The sequence below is a fragment of the Macaca nemestrina genome, chromosome 16 (genome assembly GCF_043159975.1).
Source record: "Macaca nemestrina isolate mMacNem1 chromosome 16, mMacNem.hap1, whole genome shotgun sequence".
Lineage (NCBI taxonomy): Eukaryota > Metazoa > Chordata > Mammalia > Primates > Cercopithecidae > Macaca > Macaca nemestrina.
Window position 1 is genome coordinate 34,807,677 of NC_092140.1, and position 22,398 is coordinate 34,830,074.

General features: G+C 36.8%; 1 long non-coding RNA gene across 1 annotated transcript in view; it reads right to left on the bottom strand.

Moving 5' to 3' along the window:
• Positions 1-7,196: 7,196 nt before the first annotated feature.
• The window catches only part of LOC105481715 (uncharacterized), a 41,513-nt gene continuing 26,311 nt past the window's right edge, over positions 7,197-22,398 (bottom strand). The window contains exons 5-6 of the long non-coding RNA XR_987142.2: positions 18,944-19,020; positions 7,197-7,213 (exon numbers count right to left, since the gene is read on the bottom strand). This is a non-coding gene — a long non-coding RNA (uncharacterized lncRNA). The remainder of the gene's footprint in view (positions 7,214-18,943; positions 19,021-22,398) is intronic.

Sequence of the window (22,398 nt, forward strand, 5' to 3'; positions counted from 1 at the left end):
GAAATTATATTACTAGTGAATCCATTTCAACCTAGAGTCTGACTTGAAATAAACCAGTTCTGGTCACCTCCCTACCCCTAGACCTTGGTCACTGTAAAGGGCTTTGGATATCCCCTGGGATCATTTAAACCAGAAATTATCAACAAGAGAGTCAGATCTTCTCACCTACATGGATAGTCCAACACTCAGGACCACACTGTCCTCCATCCCAACAACCTACTCCACATTATATACTTCCATTTATAGCGGAGTCATCTTCACTTAAAAAAAAAAAAAAGCCCCAATCCATCCATTTTTGTATTCATCCAGCAAATATTTATGGTATTGACTACATGCCAGGCACTACTCTGAAGTAACAGTAGTGAGAAATACTGGCAAGGTTTGGCCAGAACCAGATTAACCTGTGTGGGGTGAAAGACGAAATAAATCAGATGCCGTAGAATTATAAAACATAACCAGTTCCTCTTGGAACTTACATTCCACTTGTTTTGTTGCACTTCTCTCTACTTCAGAATTCCATTTCAACTCTAGAAACTAAAGCTATACTGACAAAGGAGATAGCACTTTCTTGAATCCATCTTTATGTTCAGTAATAATTAAGATACTCTAATTACTTCACACCACGTGATTATTAAAATGGGCCGGAACACCATCTCTCTTCTCAGGGGTATCTGAAACTATTCCCCACAAAAGATCCGGTGGAGAAGCAGCCATTTATGTTGCTCCCATCAATCTTAGCAGATGATCTCAGTACAGGGAAGGCTGATGTTGGCCAAAAGATCTAGCTACTCAACCTTCTTGTTAAGATTACAAGCCCAGTATCATCTTATAAATAGATCAGAAGTGAGGTTTAAACTTGTGCCTGACATAAATCATGTGAGGACAAACACAGTCGTCATTCAAGGTCTCCACTAAATTCCATGAGAACAGGGGACAGAAAGAAGCGAAAGTGATAATATCCTATCACCTTCGTTTAGTTTCAAATGTCTATGGCTCAATTATATACCAGCAACATCTTTCAAGATTGTTGCTACTCAATTTATGAGCAGCTTTGTCTGTACTAAAATTGCAGGACTGCATCTATAGTTTTATTGCAGCTGGTCCTTTCAATGATTGTATTTCTCAGAAGAAAAAAGAAGGGAGAAAGAAAAGTGGAAAAAAGAGGAAAATGAAAGGAGGGGAGAAAGGAAAGAAGAAAGAAGGGAAGGGAAGTTGGGAGGGAGGGAGGGAGGACAGAAGGAAAAAAAGAGATTATGAATACAGACTTCAAGCCTCCAACAAGTGAATTTTGTACACAGACATGGATTGTTAACATCTCAGAGGCACGGGAACTTTTTTTTAAAAAGTGTTCTCTGTGATACTGTAAATAAGAACAGCTATACACATTTTGATCCAGCTCACCTATTTTTTTTCCTTTCTTTTTTTTTTTTTTTTTTTTTGACTCTTCTCTCTTACAATTTCTCACTCCAACTCTTCCACTATGAACACTACCACTGAAATACAGGAGTCCTAGTATCTGCCTGAGAACTGAAATACCAAAATTACTCTTAGCCTGTGACCAAAATAGATGCATTACTACCGCCCCTAAGCTGGATATCTGGTAGAAACAACTGCAGACCTTTAACTAGATTGCTGCTGTGGGGTGATAGCCTAACGAACTGCCACCTAGAATCTCTGAGGGTTAATAAGCCACCTGTCTTGAAAGTAGCAGTCATGTTGGTCTTTGAAGCCTATCCCAATACTTAAACTCCTGATGAAGTTCTTACCGTGCCAAAGGAACTTACTAACAAAGCCACTGAGTCAATTTAACCTAGGGAAACTAGACCCAGTAGACTAGGCTATCAGAGTTTTGTGTTGAGATAATTACTGCACTAAAGAGAGCATATGGGCTGTCAGAGCTGGCACATGGCCTGCACCAGCTGTTACCTGGGTGCTTTGGAAAACCTACTGAACAGCATTTTGGACACAGCACAGCTCTGTGTAAGTTTTCCAAGGCTTCTACTGGGAGTTCTTCATAATAAATTTATTTCCTGTATAAGGGAGGATTGCACCCAGTAACGTAACTGGAACAAGCATGTTACATTTTTCTGGCAGTTAGAGGATTACTGGCCAAAAAGAGGGAAACAATCTGGGGCATAAACAGGCACAAAACCTGCGAATCCAGGAATAACTGAAACATTAACCAGGATAGGTCCTCCTGTCTTAAAAAAAATTAAAAACGTAAATTTGACACTTTGAGAATTTCTTTGAAAATGATCGATATATAAAAGTAGGCATTTAAAACATCTGTCACAACATCCAGCACACAAGAAATGATCGCTGCTATTCTTATTTTTGTTACTACATGATGAATCCTACCTAGTAAGTATACTCAGGATTCCTGAACTGCCACAAAGTACACCATTCTTCTGTCATTGATTCTAGAACTGTTTTTACCTTAGGAAAATGGTTTTCCAAGAATGGATATCAAAGTGGGTCAGCCAATGAATATCTCATAATGACAGCAAATTTTATTTATATGTACCACATTTTCTTTTAAGTGACCTGATCCCCAAACTTGACAACTATAGTATCCATGACTTACGTTATTGAAATTCAGCCACCTCTTAAATACCATACAGCCACATACTACATGTAATGAAAGATCTTTAGACAAACCCAAGGAAACAAGGGTGATGGAAATAAAGTTTTTCATGATAGAGTCTATACAAAAAGAAGAATTTCAATAAACATGATCAAAAATATCATTAATCATTGAGCTTTAATTCCAGTAATAATGTTATCACATTGCAACTTAAACTTTTGTATTCATAAATGATTTTTCCCCCTTCAGGAACATTAGGAAGAGTGACGTGGGGCAACAGCAGATTCCCATTACTGGGAAGTCATTAAAGCGTTGATTCAATGTTAGTATCCAAGCTCACAGGAGCCTGGATTTTTACTTGTAAATTCAAACTTTGTAACCTCTTTGAAACAGAAACAAAATCAACATGACAGTCACAGCTTTTCTCCGCCTGGTTGGGAAAGGAAAGTCAGTTTCACTTCAAGGAAGTAATTTAAAGCCCAGTTTACTTACAGAATAGATCTTGTTCAAGGTTTTCTTTTGAATCAGACCCTACTAGTCTCAACTAAGTGAGTTTACTTTGCGAAAATACACAGCAATAAGGACAAGCTTTGGAAGCGTCAAGTTCAGCCTCTTTGGTACTCTTTCCAGAGGCAGAGCTGATTTGGGATCCCAGACAAAGAAAGTCATGTTTCAGTGAAATGACTGCATGTCCAACTCAGAAAAATTCCGTCATTAGATTTAAATTTTTAAAATGTATGCCTTGAAAACACTCAGGACATTTAGAAAATCAACCGCATTACATCACAGTAAGTGCATCACCGCATTATATTTTGCAAGCTTTAGCAAATAAAAAAATCCCCCAGAAGAATCTTAATTCTTATCTATGGAAAACATTAAACTGCTAAGCGCTAACAACTGGAATTAGTCCTTAAATCTCTAATGAGAATAATAAAACATGAGTGCAGTTTGTGCTGTAACTTGATAAGGCCTGAATTTACTTGCTGTTAGGAAAAGTCACTGATCCAGCAGTATGGCTTTTTACTCCCTGAGGTACAGGAAACAATATCTGTCCTCTAGGAACCTTCTCTGCGGTAAGCACTTCTTATCTGTGCTATCAGAGGACGGAGATAGCAGGCTAATATCTAGTAACAGCAGCTTTATGAGATGATCCATTACTGATTTAAATCAATCTCAAGCAGGTAGTTCTCCTTAACCCATTCGGAGCAGATCTAAGCCCCACCACAGAGCACCCTCAAACTCTCTCTGGAAACTGCCAGTCCTGAAACTTACGAGGAAGAAACTGCAAAACACTGCTTCTCATCTTCTATACTAAGCGTCTTTTTAAAAACTTGCTGCTCTGAAAGATTGCAGAATTGAGGCTACTGACCAACAACTGAAATTCAGTTTTAGTAACAATGATCAATTCCGTGTTCACTCAGTAGATGTACATAGCAGGGGCTTAATGAGCCTATTAGCAATTTGCAAAGACCCAACAACTTGCTGTGAGGAATGTGAAGATGAAACAACTCGCTCTTTCTACACTAGGGGAATTTCGTTAAAGACATATTTGCTGGGAAGCAAAGTCCTACTGTTTAGAGGTACAGATCAGCATAAATGCGAATGGAGGAATGTTTAAGAGCAAATGAAGCCCTGCATTTCAGGAATTAAGTTAGCAGAGACTTCAGATGTTAAAGTCCCAGCGACATACAGGCATACAATATTAGAGTTTCATGTTCTAAAGGAAAAATGTTCTCTAATATCTTAAGACTTGGATAAATAAATGCTAAAGGCAGATTTTAGGCTTACTTATACAGTCAAATGAATACATACACAAATACAAATATAGATGCAAAATAATAGATTTTAGTGTGTGAAGGAGTCTTAAATATTATCAATTTGCTCCACTAGATTTGCTGAGAGAAAATAGAGGCTTTGAAAAGGTTCAATAACTTATCCAAGGTCACAAGTAGAAATTGACAGAAATGAAATCTCCTAACATCTGCTAATGCTTTTTCTCCTGTAGGTTGCTTCTTTAAAAGCAAGCTACAAAGTCTTTGTGAATGTGTATAACTCACGTGCATAGGGGGTTTCAGCACTTTCTGAATTTCAGAACTCATTCAAACGATGAGCGAAGCAGTATTCATATATTAAATATTTAAGATTACTTATATTGACTCTCAGTTGAAGTTTTATTTCCATATCAATTAGATTTGAATACATTCACCTTTTCACTCAGTATCAGAAGTGTGAAGTGTCAAAGGTAAACTCAAAAAGAAAAAAACCCGGTACCAGCTGTGCATGATTTCAAATACTATCCCTACTTTTTTCCACATAATGTTACCTTCAAAAAATGGAATAAATATTCAATCTTCTCCGCTGATATACAATTATTAGTTTTCAAATTCCGTGAACTCTGTGAAGTTAGTGATGACACACGGAATTATCATTACATTTTATTAGATTAAAAATTAACGACAACACAAACCACAAAGCTTCTGACAGTTACTTGGTAAAACGGGAGTATGCTTTTTGATTTTCTAAGATCAGCATTTACATACTTTTTACTTATACTACACTTTTTAAACGTTTATTAACAGCTTATTAATTAGTCACATCTAGCCCACTATGGCACTCATAATTGATTTTCTTTTTTATTTTGTTGTTTGGAAATATATTACTACTTAGACACTAAGAAACTAAAGGAAAAGTACTCTTTACCAACTTTTTTGCTAGTGATGCACTTCCTTCTCCTTCACCTCAGCCTCTGCTATCTGTGTCTTTCAGCTTCCAAACTGTTTTGCCTGATCATGTCCAATCGCTGAAGTGCCGGCGACCACCTAGAGAACCACAATAACGGGCTTCCCCTTGAGAGAGCCGCATGGGACTTCTGTTCATTCCTTTCATGTAGAAACAGCATGCAGGATATTTTATGATTCATTTTTCCCTTTTTGATAAGTATGAAAGAAATATCAAAAGAAATTCAGAGATATTTCCATTTTCTCAGAATGAGATGAAGTACAGGGAGCTTCTACTTAAGAAACATGCTTTTTTCTCCCTGACATTCTCGCTTCATAAAGTGAGAAAATTATCTTTACTGCTTTTTTTCTTTGATGCCTGAAAACAAGATTCCATGCCTCATTGCACTTTTAACACTGTCAAATTAAATTGCCTATCTCAATTAATTTAGTTAACGTAAGAACTAAGATGAACAATGCCTAGCAATTGTGATTTTAGTAAGCTCTAATAACCATTTGCTTATTAAGTTAATAGCATTCAAAAATGCAGTAGAACATATACAAGGACAAAAATCTCTAAAGTGCCCCCAAATTTAAAAGTACGGTGTTCATAAACCATAGCATATTCCAGCAGTATATTTCAATATCTTGGATATTTAGTTAATATGAAAAAAATTTATGCAAAATACATAATTAACTAAATATTGTATCCACAGGCTGTAGGTTTGTGGAAAAAGTCAAACAGCCTTCTCCCTTTGTGTTATTTAACCACATTTTCTAAAAAATTATGAAATGTGAAGGTTGTTCCTAAGATTAGAGGATCATTTTTATGTATTGTGTGCTATAATCAAATCACTTTGTCACTTATTGCTCTAACATGCTTTGGATTTTCAATGATTTTATGCATTCAGATTCCTGGATGTTTTAGCAATCTTACCAAATCACCATTTTAAAGAAAAGCAGAATCAATGGATTTAGTATCACATATACTGTATTCAATGGCCTGAAGCTATAGTTCTTCTCTCTTCTCTTTGCAATACTAAATTTGCTTATGGAAGAATATGTGCCCCTTATTAATATGTTTAAACCAAAATAACATCCAACCGTGTGATTGTTTTTAATCACTCTGTATCTGCCTGTTAAATGCATACTGACAGGATTTTACCTGCTTTGCCAATAACCTTGTTTATAAATGACCTATTATCCAATTCAGAAAAGTTTGCTGCCAAACTACCATTGATTAATTTTACAAAAAGTATCATTTCATTGAGGTGCCATTAGGACAATTCCAAGACATTTTTTAACAGACAGTAATTTAATATTCCTTTGCATTGGACATTATACTACCAGAAATTCAGAATGTCTTTTAAAAAGGAACTTTTGGAAATTTTAGAAATAAACCCAAACATGGTATTACATTGCCGTTGTCCTTCTCAATTCAGTTATACTATCAAGGATGAAAGGGTAAGCATTCTAGAGATATCAGAATATCTGTACACCAAACATAAATTGAAAATGGATTTTTTTGCTTATCATTTATACTACTCTTGGAAACCTGATTTGAATAAAAATGTATTTCCCTCTTAGTTTTGAATCATTTCCCCCACCCTAAACATGTATTGTTTGTACGTTCACACAGAAAGATAAGTAAAATTACAGTGAAGGCTCCAAGCAAAATCTAGCCCAGTCCAGACAGCGTAATAATGATGTCATTAAGACTCCTAGCTGAATGGGATTCAGACAGAACTGCTGTATAGCTGCAGACATAAATCTGAAAGAACTTTTTGGCTACATTCTCAGACTTACCTTGAGAGATATTTAGGAGCTCCAGCAAAATGAGTTGAGAGAAATGCACTCAAAAGAAGGTATTCAGACTGCAGACAGAGATGTAGGCCCTAGAAGGTGCATCCTTCTGAGATACAGGAGGAAATAGTTTGTTAATGGATAAAGACAGAGAAACAATCTGAAGAAGAAGAAGAAGAAAACAGAAAACAAATAAACCTTAATTCTAGCACAAATAAATGAGAGAAAGGCAATTGTGGGGCTGCTCAAAGCCTTTTTGCCTCGCTGAATGAAAGCAATCCCTAAGACTGAATGGGTAATGAGATCCTGGCTCCTGAGATTTTAGCTTTCTTAATCATGTTCATAATTAATTCAAGAACATTGATAATTTCATTACATTCTTTTTGTCTTATCAATAAATGATGTGCCTGCACTTTTGGTCCTGTGTACAGGGAGAGAAGAGATGCTTTGGGTAATATTGCACTAGGAATAGTGGATATATATGATCCAAAAAGGTGAAGTGGTAATTATTATCCTTGACCAGACTTCTATTATCAGAACACGATGACAAGCAGCTACAAATAATTAATAAGCTTTTTATGCAGAAATGCAAAGCCTTTGAAGAAAAATATGCTGCAAGTAGAATCTCTTACTGAAGATTATGTACATAGCACAACACACTTCCACAGAGCCAGTTTGAAATGGAACATGCTAAAATGCCTGCATCCCAAACACAAGAAGAAAATCAATAGCATGTTTTTTAAGTACCATTTTTTAAAACTTTTCTTTGTCTTAATGTTTCATTTCAAAAAAAAAAAAAAAATCTGTGTCCTTCTGATTGTCTTCCTAAAGTCCTTTCCAGGATCAACTTACAAAGATGTTAAACTGAACTACCCACTCAGTAAAACCTCCTTTTTAAAACCAAGATGGAAAGCTCTGTCACTATCTGTCAGTCATCATCAAAGAAGCCCTTTTCCTTTATGGTTTTCTGTTCACCCCCATGTAAATTTTCACAAAGCTATCACTCATTAGTTTCACAATCCATTTTCAAGGTTTGGAGAGAATGTTTAATGCCATTTAATAGCATGAAACAAGGAGGCTGTCTAGTCTCCCAAAATGTTTAGATAATAAACCTGAAATTGAAAACTGGGCAGCTTAGGAAGAGCTGCAAATGGGAAAATTCTCCTAATTGGAAACAAGAATAACATTTCAGTTTTAAATATAGTGTGTAGCAAATAATCCATGCTCAATTACACATGGGTGATACACAAACTAACATTTTTTAAAGAATTAGACCAATATGGTCTACTTAAAATTTCAGCAGTGGAAATCATTTCATATAGGTGTCTCAGAACCAATTGTGCTATTAAAGATAAAAACAATTCATACAATGCTAAAAAGTATTCATGTTGGCACTTTGATCGGATTACTAAACAAAATAGTCTTTGAGAAGATACTGCAGAATCACTTAGTAAAGCAAGCTGTTGCCAGTGACATTGATATATGGGACAGAAATAATGTATATACTGGGTGGATTTATCAGTAAATCACTGGCTCTATTTACTTCCCCAAGGAAAAAGACCTGTCCCTGAAAGAGAATTCTTTGTTAGAACAACCAGTGGGAGATTGATATTGGCAAAACATTCAATTTGGATATAGTCTTGCAAAAGATTCATAAAACAATAATTTAATAAGTTAACAAAGATTTAGCACATTGGCAGCATACAATTGCCTAGAGAACATCAAGTTTCTTTATTAATTTCATCAAATTATTTCTTTGTGACCTCAGTTATACAGGATGTAGCCACCAGCAATCTATTTCTCAATGAAAGAAGACAATTTTGAGAAGTTTTAAGTCCCTAAAAATAACTCTTCCATGACATGCAAACTATAAACACCATACAGACTGATTCCCAGTTAAAACACTATTAAATTACAGTGAAATTTAAGCCTTAGATGTCAATTTCCACAAGTTCCACACATTTTTTACATTCCTATCTGCTTTTTAAAGTTCCAAATAGGAAGTAGATATTGCAAATCAAATATGCTGATCAATATTTCAAGTTAATGCAGACCCAACTGAATTTCAGGGACAGAAGATGGAATTGTAAGTGCTTTCTGTGCAGTTTCTTAAGAGCAGTTAAATTAGAAAGAAAAACAAATATGTATAATGGAATGTAGCCTGCACTAAAGTGTTTTCAATTCTATAGCTTTTGCATATTTGCCATCAGCCTAAATCTCTTCCCCAGTGAGCTTCAAACACTTGTGTATAGTTCCTGGGCATTTTCACATGGATGTTCCCCAATTAATTGTCTCAAATTATTCATTATCTTTTTCTTCCCCAAACCTGCTTTTTTGCTGTCCCATCTCTGGGAATGGTCTCACCATTTACCTGGTTACCCAAGGAAAACACTAAGGCATTGTTTATGACATATCATCTAAATACAACATCCAATCAGCCATCAAGTTGTAACGCTTTGGCCTCCCAAGTGTCTCTGCAACCTGTCCTCTTCTCTCCATTTTCATGCAACCCACCAGCCCCTATTGCCTGAGTTGTTTTCTCTCAAAATGTCTCCTGCCTCTAGGTCACCCTCTCCCTTTCGCTCTCACACTACCGCCCATCATCTCTTCAATCACAAATGTGATCATGTCATTCCTTTACTTGGGCCATTAGTGGCTCTCATTACCCACCTGTAAGATTGCTTAGAGGCCCTTTTGATTTGACTTTTGTTGAACTCTCTTAGCCACATCTTTTAACCATACTGTTCCCCTAATCATATAGAGTTACTTTCTGTTCCACACACTGCTCTTTTCACTAAGCCTTTGGTATATGCAGTGCCCTTGCCATTTCCGTGATCAACAACCAATTTTTCTTTAATTGGACTTTATAATAACTTTTGAAGATTTTTCAGTTGCTCTTTGTAATTTCTCAAAGTTCACGTTAAAATAGAGCCTTTATCAGTGGAACTGATAGTTGTACTTCAGTTAATTCTTGCTGCAGTCTATCAGTGGGCTTTTGTGCTGCTCAGCCTCCCTGGCAGTCATACTAATCACTAGTCTTATTATCATAATCTGTAACCGCTGCTGTTTGCTTCCTCCCAGAACTGAAGGATGTGAAGTATAAGCATAGTCTCATCTGTGTTTAAATTCAATCAACTGTTGTCTATTCTTATAAAAGCAGGGTATTGGTCCTTTCATCTCATTAGAGTGATATTCTAGGTCTTTGCTACAATTATTTTATCAGACTGTTACATTTTCTGCTTTCTTCTGTTTTGCATTTCTGTTTGATCTCACAGAAAGGTGAAAGTTGCTGGAACCAAAAAAAAAAAACTTGCTTGAATACATATATAAATATGTCAAATTTTAGTGCATTTTGACTGCATTTTGTGATTTTTGTCCCTTGTTTTCTGAAAATTAAAAAAAGTAAAATAGGAAAACTGTATAACCCTTGACTCTTACATATTAGATTTTGTGTAATTTCAATATCATGGCAATCAGGAAGAATACAATACTGACACAGGAGAGTGTATAAAATATAATGATTTCTCAATAAATCTTTGTTGAAATAAATACTTAAAAAGTCAATTAATCCTATAAACCTCAGTTTCTAGGATATCATCTATATTTCCACCAGACTGCTTTTTAAGCAAAATTCACATTTGGTCAATTCATTGTTAACTAAGGCATGAAAATGAATGATATAGTTTGCAAAGATTTTTGTCAATAGTATATTTTTAAAAAATTATAGTGTTTCTGAAATTTTCTTATTAGTAAGAACTCACTTCCTGGCGATACCAAATAAACGTAGTCTAATTGCAAAACACACAATCTCTAACCAGAATAAAAAGAGGAAGCAAAGAGGGCAAAGACATTGAGATTTACAAGGAGTTAAGAAAGCTGTACTAAATCAGTAGAGGGGTAATTATTGGAGTCCACGTGAAAAAATAGCCAGGGGATACTAGAGAGTTGGAGCCCTGTGGTCCATACGGAAAGAGCTGGTCTACTCTTTGGCAAAAACAGATTAGTGAATTTCACTCAAGTGTCTTAGTATCTTAGTCTGTTACTTGATATCAAAGTGGTTTAAAATTTAAAATTTTGTGAGAGCATTAACACTTAAAAAATATCTTAGAAGAAAACATTATTTATGTTACCAGTTTAGACATAAGGACAAAAGCATTCAAGTTTTTACCCCTTTCTCTCTCCCTTTCTATTTCAGAAAGTCACCAGCTTTTGTTTTACAGCTGAATTTGAGAGGTCTCTTCCTTCTCTAGTTAGAGATTCAGAGGCCCAAGTTCTCCATAACAAAATAATAATAAAAGTAATAGATTGTCTCTCCATATTAACTTTTCTTATGTAAGATCATATCAAAACTTGAAAATTAGCCTCTTTTAGGACTTGAAAAGATCAGAAACTAAATAGAAAAATATCTTATTTAACCCACATAGGTTAACAAATACTCCACAGAAGTGATTTTTTTTCAGAAGCATTTTTAAATGCTTTACTTCTGTCTTCTCTTCCTCCTTTTTTTCTTTTCTTTTTTCTTTTTTTTTTTTTTTTTTGATGGTGGTTGTATTAGTCTGTTTTCATCTTGCTATGATGAAATACTTGACACAGGGTAATTTATAAAGGAAAGAGATTTAATTGACTCACGGTTCTGAAGGGCTGGGGAGGCCTCAGGAAACTTACAATTATGGCAGAAGGGGAAGCAAATACACCCTTCACATCGTGGCAACAAGAAGTGCAGAATAAAAGCGGGGAAAAGCCCCTTATAAAACCATCAGATCTCGTGAGACCTCGCTTACTATCATGAAAACAGTATGGAGTGAACTACCCCCATGATTCAATTATCTCCACCTGGTCCCTCCCTTGACACGTGGGGATTGTTACAATTCAAGATGAGATTTTGGATGAGGTACAGCCAAACCATATCAGTGGTCATCTTTAGAAGCTGTTTCATTTGGAAGCACAGTTCTTACGCTCCTCTATATGTAAAATAGCAAATATTGACTATCTGGCCTTTTGAAGATAGTCAAATTTGTAATTGCTCAGCACTATTGCTCCATAAAATCATGACTTCAGAGGCATGGGCATCTTATCAGTTTCATGTTGTAGAAAACTGAGGCTCAGGGAAGTTAAGTTGCCCTGGGTCACAATTCCTGTAAATGGTGAAATTAGGTTGTTCCCTTCTCACTCTGTGGCCTCCAATATAGTGCAGGCAATCTAAGTGGCAAAACTCAGTTGAATTAACCAATGATGGCTAATCTGCCTTTGCTTTTGACCTACCGTCTATGTGATCTTTCTTCTTTATGTGGTCTTTGTCATTGAGAAACAGAAAATATCAGGACCCTGGGAACTATGAATTTCTTACCCAAAAACATTCCCAGAAATCATACAGTTCCAAAGGCCAAGAGCAAATAGATGCAATCAACCTTGTCTGCAGGGTGGAGAAGGATGGTGTGGTCTGAGTCCCCTCTGGGGAGAGAGTAGGCACACTGAAAATACTGGAGCTCACAGTGGGGCAGGGCCTCCATTAAGGCAGAGGACAGCACAGCTCAGGGTAGCCTGGCAGGCCTCAGCCTCTAAGGTGGAGGGTTTTTTTTTTTTTTTTCCAGTGGAGGTAGGGACAAGGAAGGATATACAGTTAGGGAGTGCAGAATTTGCTCCTCAGGAGACATATGAGAATTCTGGAAATACTTCTGGTCGTCACAAAGGAAGAAGGTGCTACAAACATCTAGCAGGTAGAAGCCAGGGATGTTGCTAAACATCCTACAATGCACAGGACATCCTTCCCCAACTCCAACAAGGAGTTGTCTGGCCTAATATGTCAATGGAGCTGAGGCTGAAGAACCTCGGTTTAGGGTAGGACCTCCCTGTACACCTTTCTTCTCCAACTTCCCTCAGTCTTACTGAGGATGAAGTCGGGTAACAGAGACAGCACATGATTTCCTTTTTATTCCTTTCCCATTTAGGCAGCTGGAGTGAGCATACCAGTAAATTGGTTTCCACTCCCATTCCCCTTCTTCAGCTGTTCATTAGGAGGCCTTGTTGCCTAAGGGTTAGAACCATGGGCTTTGGAGTCACACAGACCTGGTTTGGATCCTAGATTTGCCATTTACAAGCTATGGGACTGGCTAAGCACCGGTGGCTCACGCCTGTAATCCAAGCACTTTGGGATCCGCCGAGGCAGGCGGATCACTTGAGGGCAGGAGTTGGAGATCAGCCTGACCAATATGGTGAAATGCTGTGTCTACTAAAAATACAAAAATTAGCCAGGTGTGGTGGCTGATACCTATAATCCAAGCTCTGCAGGAGGCTGAGGCAGGAGAATCACTTGAACCTGGGAGGCAGAGGTTTCAGTGAGCTAAGATCGTGCCATTGCACCCCAGGCTGAGAGACAGAGTGAGACTCCATCTCAAAAGAAGAATTAAATTTAATTTAAAAAATAAAAAATAACAAGCTATGGGACTACTGGCAAATTCTTTTTTCTTATTTAAGCCTCAGTTTCCTCAGCTGTAAAACTAACAACAAATAGTATCATCTCCCACATTGAAGGTCAGCCTATTTTCTCAATTCCTAGTTCCATGCCTTTGTGCAGATCTTTTTTTTTTTTTTGGCATGGACTATCTTCTCTTCATGGAGCATAACTACTAGTGAAGTCTGCTCTGTATCTCTACATTTCTCTTCCCTTCGGGGGAATCACTCCCTTTCTCAATCTGTCATTCAGTGATTCTTCCCCCTGAGTCCAGGTGTGGATATATGACTAGGCTTGAAAAATTAGAATGCGCCAATTCTCTGGCCATTGTAATTCATTTGAGGATGATGATATGGAGCCCAAGGCAAGCCAACAAAATGCATCGCAGGGCTTTCGCTGGAGCTCTTGAGAAATAGGTGTTCTTTTTTTCTGGGATGATTTTCTGACAATGATGGAAAATTAATGCAGTCAGGGAACTGGCTATGCATGAAGCCAAACCAGAGAGAAGCAAACCAGAAAATGCAAGGAGCAAGAGAGAGACAGGCAAAATCCTGAAAACACCATAGGAGCAGCTGAATCCAGTCAGCTCTGTAGCAAGTTCTGTCTCCACATTTTCAATGACATAGGACTTTTTTTTTTTTTTTTTTTTTTTTTTTTGCTTAAGTTTATGTGAAGATATGTGAAGAGGTTTTTTCATTTACAAACACGAACACCTTAAAAGAGTCTGATCTCCCCTAATCTTTTTGCCATCAGCTTCTACTCACTCCAGGTGTCACTCTGCCACCAAAGTTTGATGACTAATATGTAAATCTTTTAAAGGCGTCCACCTATTTTAAAGCTCCACTGATTCCATGTTGCCAACAGGGGAAAAAAAAAAAAAAAGTAAACTCCACAACATGATACAAAAAAAGCCTTCTCTGGCATCTCCTGGCCTTATCTCTATTCTATGGCAAAATGAAATTTCTTATTGTTACACCAACATAGCCTAGTCAATCACACCTTACCTTTGCAAGCACTGTTCTCTTGCCTTTGCAAGTACTCTTTCCTCTCCCCATGGCTTGTCTTCATTTATTTTACAAGACCCGATTTGAATTTTACCTATTTTGAATAGTGTTTTCCCAATACCCCTAGGCAGTGTTAGCCACAATCTTAAAATATTTTAGGTTGCAATGAAGAAAATATCCACTTGAAAGGTCCTAACAATGAGGAAAACATACAGTCTCACATAAGAAGAAGTTGGGCTTTCAGGTAGGTTAACCCGGGAGCTCAGTAACATCTAAGATCAAGGATACACACTCACCAGTCTTCCCCTCTGCAATCCTCACCACTTGGGCTTTTTTAAAATGAGACTAGAATTTTAAATTCTCAAATTAGATAATGATAATATAAAAATAAAATTATAAAACCATTTTCACTTATGATCATAGATGTAAAACAAAATGTAGCTAACAGAGTCACTAGCATATATATATATAAGAAATATATTTTTACCTATTTTGTATTTCAATAGCTTTTGGGGTACAAGTGGCTTTGGTTATATGGATGAAGGGTATAATGGTTCAAAGCAAGTTTTTTGAAAGAAAAAAGAATGTTTCTTTCTGAGCATCTTTTTATCACCGAGGAAACATTTTTTGGAAATTATCCCATAGACTGCTCTCCATATGCCATTGGCCAAGATGAAGTCACATGCTCAGGCCTCCACCAGTCATTGGAAAGGAAACTGGATGGCTGACTTTGGTTGCCTTCCCTAATCAGGATTTGTGCCCCTGGGGCTGGAGAGAAGCTCTTTCCATGAGTAGACTGTAGCCTAAGAGGTAGGGGAAACACCCAAATGAAATTTGATTCTGCCAGCCATGGTTTTGAGAATCCATTTGACCTCTGGTTAAAAATAAATAAATACATAAATAAAAATTTAAAAATTGGAGCAGGGCACCCAGCAAGGACAGATGACTAAACATCTTTACAGGTGTTTGCAGTCTCCCTCAGCTTGTAAAAGACATTTCCACTCACCTCCTCCCCTCTGAGAGTACCTGCTGCCAACAAGAAAGAAGAAAGGAATGGATTTGAATCGGACACCTCATTACTTCTCTTGATATTTGCACAGCCACACTTGTCTGCATTTGTCCCTTTACCTAATAATTTATCTCCTTACACATCTGTCTCCCCCACTAGAGCTATACGATCAAATAGGATGGGGATAGTTCTCTTTTCCTTTAGGACCTGGCAAACAGATACTGTATATCATAGAATCCAAGACACCGTCTATTGCAAGATGCACCATTTTTGTAACACTAAGAAGGAAAAAATGGTGCCAATTAAACTATGCAGTGTCATTACCTCTAAGACAGGTCTCAATTTCAGAGGTAAAACTGTTCATCATAGAATTGATGAGGTGTTATTAATACCAGTTTGTTCCCAGAAAAAGTAAAGAAAGAAATGTTAACATTTTGTTGCTTTTATTAGGTTGTTTCAAGGTATAATGTTCTAGAGTTTATCTTTTAGTCATAGTATACTATAAACTTTGTGCAAGATGTTTTTTATTAAATTGATACATAAATAATAGTAATTCCTTCTATCTGGAGTCTATTTTTCATCAGTGCTCCCTTCACATGAAAAAAAAAAAATCACTAAACTCTCAGTATTCAAACAGTATTGCGGGAAAAAAGTGAGGTTAGCATCATTAAATGGAGCATGGTGGAACACAGTCTTGTCTTGGTGATGGGACAGGTTTCAGGTTAGTACCAGAGCCCTGTCCACTTTGGCTTTTCGTTTTTATAAATTTGGGGCATTTGAGAGCAGAATTAACTAAAGAAAGAGTGCCTGCACTTTAAGTGCCATATATAGTAAGAATAGGGGTTTTATTTTTTGTACTTGCCTTAGATGGTAATTTTCTGAGAGTAAAAGACACTGCCTTCATCTTTGTCTTCCTCATACATCTTATTGCGGGTTTTCCACAATAGGCCCTCAAAAACATCCAATTAACTGGAATCTAATTCCATTGAGAAATAGGTGGTATGAAACTAGGAAGATGGCATGGGGAGGTTAGAGGTGAAATTGGAAGGAAAAACTCAAAGGCTAAAGGCACAGGCGTCACCACAGAAAATGGAGAGCCATGATGACATTGGCAGAGTTGTTTAGTGAAGTTAATAGAAGTCTTAAGCCTCGGAGCTAGTGGGGAAGAAAGTGTTCTGGGAAAGGTAGGTCAGGGAAGGGCAATGTAGCAATGGCCAATGCCCATTCTGAGGTGGTGGGCCAGAGAGTCACAGACTGTCAGTAGGATGCACGAACCAGCGCTAGAACAGACAGTGCGTGATTCGGGGCGGGGGCGCCATAGTGCAGGGGAGCGAACACAGCTCTGTTGCGCCCCCTCCGTGCAATTATGGCATAGCAACAAAAGTATCCACAGCCAAGAGTTAGCTCCGCTGTTTACTGATGTCTTAACTTTCAAATTACTTAAACCTCTGAGTTTATGCTTCATTAGCTGCAAAATAGAGAGATAATCCTTATACCTCATGGTGGTTCTGAAAATTAAATGACATAGCATTTGTGAAAGTGTCCGGCATGGTGCCTGCCCAAAAAGTAGACCCTCAAATCCTTTGGGGGAAAGAGGCAGAACATAAAGTACCCAAAGTCATTGAAAATGTTTATTAAGGATTTAAGTGCACAAGATATCACACTAGGTGCTGAGGAGACAAAAATATGTAAGACAGTCGCTTCCCTCAGGACACAGGTTAGTGGGAAGCACAGACAGGTAATCATCCTCATGAAAATATACTTTGATAACCGCTACAATAGAAAGAAAAACAAACTGGAACCGAGAAAAGCCAGAGATTCATTTTGCCTGTAGAAGCCAGACAAAGGTTTAATTAACTAGGCTCGACAGTTGAAGATGGCTTCAAAGAAAACAGGACGTTCAAATGGAGTGTACAAAGATGAATAGGAATTGTCCGCAATTTTAAAAAATTAAAATAAAAAGAAGGGGAAATTATTTGTAAGAACTGGAAAACCTCTAAACTCCTTTAAAATAAAAAACAACATGGTTATGATATGCAGATGGAAAATAAGCACTGATAAAGATGTTCACCTTTATTAGCCATCAGAGAAGCGCAAATTAAAACCACACCTATTAAGAATGACTAAAATAAAAAATAATGACAACATAGAATGCTGGTTAGGATGCAGATAAACTGGATCTCTCTACATTGCTGATGAAAATGTAAAATAGTACAGCAGCTTTGGAAAACAATTTGGTAGTGTTTTATAAAATTAAATATGTGATTTTCATATGATACAACCCAGCAAATTTCACTCTGTCTTAGACATTTATACCAGAGAAATGGAAAATTATATTCCTGCAAAAACCGGTATATGAATGTTCATAGCAGTGTACTTGCAGTAGTCAAAACGTGGAATCAGTCCAGATGTCTTTCAAATGTCAAATGGTTAAACAAACTGTGATGTATTCATATGGTGGAATTAATATATCATGCAATAAAAAGGAGTGGACTGTTGATAAACACGAGGACTTGGTTGACTATGCAGAAAATTATATTGAGTGAAAAAAGCCAACCACTAAAGGTTAAAATTGTATGATTCTACTTATATAGCATTTTTTAAATGACAGCATTTTAGAAATAGAGGAAAGAAGAGGGGTTGCTAGAAGTTAGCAGAGGGGGAGAGGTCCTGTTCTGTATCATGTGGTGGGGAGTGCACAATTGATAACATTGATAGAAATACACACATACACACAAATGAGTACAAGTAAAATTAGGAAAATATGAATAATTTGAATTATTCAAATGGGGACCATGTCAATGGTGGGTTTCATCAATGTCAATACTCTGGTTGTGATATTCTACCATAGTTTTACAAAATATTACCATTAGATGAAACTGGTTAGAGTGTACAAGAAATCCTTTGTATCTTACAACAGTGTAAAAATCAACAATTATCTCCTTAAAAATTTCATAATGAACACTATAGATTTCTATTACAAAATTCTCAAGGTTTCATTTAACCTGATTTAGGAATACTTTAAATTCTATTTATTCTACAAGGATTTATTGAGTCTATGACTGCAATTGCAACTTGATAGGTGCCCTTAACTAATTTCTATCCTGTGTGAGCTTATCCCAGCTGAGGTCATTTCTTCCTTCCTTTGACCTCCACCGCACAATGCTTTCCATCTCTGTTATAATAATGAGCACAATTGTGATCCATTTTCTTCACATAGTACAGCAAACCAACACGTTTCTCCCACTTCCTGCGTACAAAATTGGCCCATGTTCCCCAGTCTCCAGCTTCCACGGCAGTTATGTATGACTTTGTGACTAAGTTCTGGGCAATGGAAGGTGCGCAGAAGGGATGTATATCACTCCCTGTCCTTACCATAAACTCCTCTGGTGCAGTTCTCCACACTCTCTCTTCTAATTGGATACAAAGATCTGGCAGAAGACCCCACAGATCTAAGAGAAAGCAAGCCAACAATGGGAGAATCTCAAGTCTCTGAATGACAACATAGGAGGCCACTCACAAGTAAGAAGTAAACTTACATTATGTTGAGTCATATGAACTTTGGGTGTTTGTATATTACAAGGAATAGTGTTTTCATCCTTACTAATACATGTGTTTATCTCTACAATAGACTTCAGGCTCCCTGACTGTAAGAACTGGGTTGTGTTCACCTTTATATTCCTAGAATCTGGTACGGTGCTTAGCACAGAGTATCTTCTTCATAAATGTTTAGACAATCATGTTCCCATCAGTGACAGACGTTGACATCATCTACTATTTCATAGCCTTTGGCAAAAAGCTATTCTTTCTCTTGAATGTGAAAAGAAAGCCTAGGATCTCATCCCCCAGTCCAGTCTGACTGCTGGACTTGAAAAGGGGCAGTAGTGGTTGAATGGGCAAAGATCAGAACTATTACTTGGTGACTTCATTTCCGATTCTTAAGCACATATCTACTTTCTATTACTTTGTAAGTTAAAAACACATTTAGTTTGTCCAAATCGCACTGATTTTGATGTAATTTAATCTAAATTTGGCAAGTTTCACTAAATAAATGTTTCTGTAAGAATTTAACAGAAAAGCGCTCTAGTGAGAGCTCATCTTTACACACCTTCATTAGTTTTTAGAAAAAGACCACAAGACACTTAGTCCTGCACTATGAAATTGTATAAATAATTAAAATCAAACCTTGCATATCAAAATAAATGACCTAAGTACTTGTCATGATATGTTATCCTTTTACTTTGTGTGTTGACTTGCTTACTGGGTAATTCGCAAAAAATCTGTGCATCAAAAGTAGGTCACCAGGTCATAAGACTGAATTTATGACTGTGGAATTCTGGAGTTTTGCTTCAGTAAAAGACTCACATGTCTTCTTTGTATCTTATCTAAGTATACACATGCATCAAATTGTCAAATTCCAAGAGGAAAATAAGACTAACTTGTTTAATACATGCTTTTTTTTTTCTTTTTTACAGTCTACAGGCCTTTTTTTTTTTTTTTTTTTAACACCTATCATGCCATAAATTCATAGAGGAGGTTCCAGCAGCTCAGGCTCCTCCCCATGGGTTCTCACAAAATGCATTTCTCTGGATGGAGCAGGCTGGGGCTTCAGTTGAACCCAGGTACTTTTCTCTTTGGCTTCTTCCTTTTTCAGATCGTTTTCCTTCACGCGCTTCAGGAAACTATCTCAGCTCTTAGAGAGCTTCGTGTGCTCAATACGCACATTAATTCTCTTGGCAAGAATCTTGCCCTTAACTAGTTTCTTTACAACAATGCCAGCAGCATGCTGGGTAACATTGTAGACTCTCCCAGGTTTGCCATGATAACACATGTGGGCGTTCCTTTTTGAACAGTACCCATTCCCTTGATATCTACAATATCACTTTTCTTATAGATTCATATGTACATGGCCAAAGAAACAACTCCATGTTTTCTAGATGGTCTAGAGAACATATATCAGATGCCTCTCCTCTTTCCCTTTTGTTTATCATTTTGGCGATTTACTGAAAGATGGTGGTTCTGGCCAAAAGGCTATGCTTTTATAAATATATGCTTTTTCTTTTAAGCCAATCTTAAACAATCTTTATGTTATTTTATATCTCTGTTTAACAATATTTTAAAATATTTTGATTGATATGGATAACTACATTATCACAGTATTTGACAATTGGAAGAGACCTTAAAGATCACCTGACTCAATGCCTTCACAGAAAAAGAAGCTGTCTTCAAGAAGTTACGTGACTATCAGAGCTCACATCTCTGATAAGCAGAAGAGCCAAGTTGAAAACCAAGCTCTAAGTCTGGCCAATGTTGCTTTGGGCTTCTCCAAGATGAATTCAATGTTGATCATAAGATCTTATAAGCTAAATTATGAGTTTTACTAAGAAGACATTGCTTGATTTTATCTTTGTGATTGGAACTCATATAATTACTGTATGTAAGACTTGAGTGGCAGTTGACTAGGTTTTGGTTTCTTAATATTTAATTTAATATTTATTAGTTTAAATTTTATGCAACTTCCTTTGGAGTTAGCTTTTTTTCCAGTTCCAAATTTTTTTAAATCCCCTCAAAAGCCTACAGCCCTCTTCAGAGTTTCAGTATTCACCCTCATGATGCCTTTTACTTTTATATCTTGACTTTTCATGCAAATTTATCTCTAATTTATGTGAAATTTATTTTCTTCTATGGTATAATGTAAGAATCAAAATCTCTAGTTTTCCATATAACAAGTTATCTCTGTGCCTTCCCACTTATCTATGATGCCTCATTTATTTATTTACTTTTGTTTGATTGCTGTATGTTTTTTGAGACAGGGTCTCTCTCTGTCTCCCAGACTAGAGTGCAATGGCACAATCATGGGTCACTGCAGCCTTGACCTACTTTGCTTAACAGATCCTCCTACCTTAGCCTCCCAAGTAAATAGGACTACAGGCATGTGCCACCACGCCCAGCTAATGTTTTTAATTTTTAGTAGAGATGGGGTCTCACTGTGTCACCCAGACTGGTCTCAACTTCTTAGGCTCATGTGATCCTTCCACGTTGACTTCCCAAAGTGCTAGGATTACAAGTGTGAGCCACTGCACCTAGCCTCTCTTTATTGCATATTATGTTGTTTTAGATAATGGAGCTGTTTTCTGGTTATTTATTCTACATTGTTGAATAAATTTTTATATTAGTGTCAATATCAGACAAAATAGGTAGTAATAAAAAACTTCAAGATGTCAGTGACTTAACAAAACAGTTTATTTCTCATTCACGTTATACGTTCAGTGTGGGTCAGTAGGGGGCTCTGTTTATCAAAGTCTCCTAAGGACTTTGGCTGACAGTTGACAGAGGACCCACGTCCACCTTGCTTCAGAGATTAGTGAAGCCGTGCTTGTGTCTGCCCAAGTGCATGTCATTTTTGCTTTGTAACTTTTTTCTCAGTAAGTTTTGTAGATATTTTTAAAATTATTGATTGTACAAATACCTTGGGAGAGTTTTTTTTATTATTTAAAAAAGTTATCTATGCAGGTTTTCAATTGTTAGGTTGATTTTGAGCATATATATTTTCCCCCCAAATAATCATATATTTCATTTAGACTCAAATTATTAATTTAAAATTGTACATAATATGCTAATATACACAGTTTTTGTAACTTTTATTTCTAATTTTATGTATTTTATCTAATTATGAATTAGCTTTGTTAAACATTTATCTTGCTGAATTTCCTAAAAATTAAAGCAGTTCTTAGATTCACTTTTTGTTTTATTCTTTTCTTTGAAACGGAGTCTCACCTTGTCACCCAGGCTGGAGTGCAATGGCATGATCTTGGCTCACTGCAGCCTCC